This window comes from Neltuma alba, unplaced genomic scaffold (genome assembly GCF_004799145.2).
Source record: "Neltuma alba isolate B1F8T4 unplaced genomic scaffold, ASM479914v2 tig00002521_pilon, whole genome shotgun sequence".
Taxonomy (NCBI): Eukaryota; Viridiplantae; Streptophyta; class Magnoliopsida; order Fabales; family Fabaceae; genus Neltuma; species Neltuma alba.
This window is the reverse complement of record NW_021632896.1, coordinates 55001-55855: the sequence shown is the minus strand read 5'-3', so window position 1 is coordinate 55855 and position 855 is coordinate 55001. Positions and strand designations below refer to the sequence as shown.

General features: G+C 52.0%; 1 non-coding gene across 1 annotated transcript; it reads right to left on the bottom strand.

The window, feature by feature from the left end:
• Positions 1 to 209: 209 nt before the first annotated feature.
• TRNAF-GAA (transfer RNA phenylalanine (anticodon GAA)) lies at positions 210 to 283 on the bottom strand. Its single transcript has one exon. It is a non-coding gene; the product is annotated as a tRNA-Phe (tRNA).
• Between the last annotated feature and the right edge of the window lie 572 nt (positions 284 to 855).

Below are 855 nucleotides of genomic sequence, written 5' to 3'. Positions count from 1 at the left end.
CGAACTCGCCCATCCTTTTGGGCACAGGGACGCGAGAACCAATCCGAGTAATCAACCGCTTTTTTTATAAAAATTGCCTCCAGCAAGCCACCCCCGCCAAAAAGCCGTGTATAGTGCAGGAGCGCTCACATTTATTTTTTGGCTTCCTCTTTCACTTGAATTTCAAAATCCGGCTCGCTCCCGGCTACCTGTCCTTTGGACCCAAAGCCCGCTTAGAAGTGGATTCGAACCACTGACACAAGGATTTTCAGTCCTTTGCTCTAACCAGCTGAGCTACCTGAACCACTTTCCTAAAGTCTGTTTTCTTCATCGAATAGCGCCCTACCTTACCACTTTACTAGTAAGGGAAAAGCCCTTTACTAATAACAAGAAAGAAAGGTTTGAAGACGCTCGACCTAACAAGCAAGGGCGCGAAAGCCGTTAGACGAAGAAGCAAGGGTACGAAGTAGCTCGAGCTGACGCTCGAGCGACTCCGCACGTTGCGCCTTCGCGCATCCCTTTTCTTGCTCGTTGCGCCTTCGCGCATCCCTTTTCTTGCTGGGAGAGGAGCGGTAGGAGCAGCTCGACGTAAGGAGAGGTACGAAGTCGCTCGAGCGTCAGCTCGAGGGCTAATGGCGCTTGTTCGTCAAGCTTTCGAGCTGCTCTTTCAACTGCCTACATCTCCTCTCCTTATCCGTCGAGGTACTGCGCACCCTCTCACTTCGTTCGAGAACTTCATGCCTCTCCCAACATGCTCAAGAACCGAGAGCCGCCCAGGGACTGGACGGCCGGAGGGAGCTTGCTTATAGAAAGAAGATAGGCCGGTCAAACAAAAACAACGCGCAACGGGCTCTCCGCTCCTAGTAACAAAGTGGT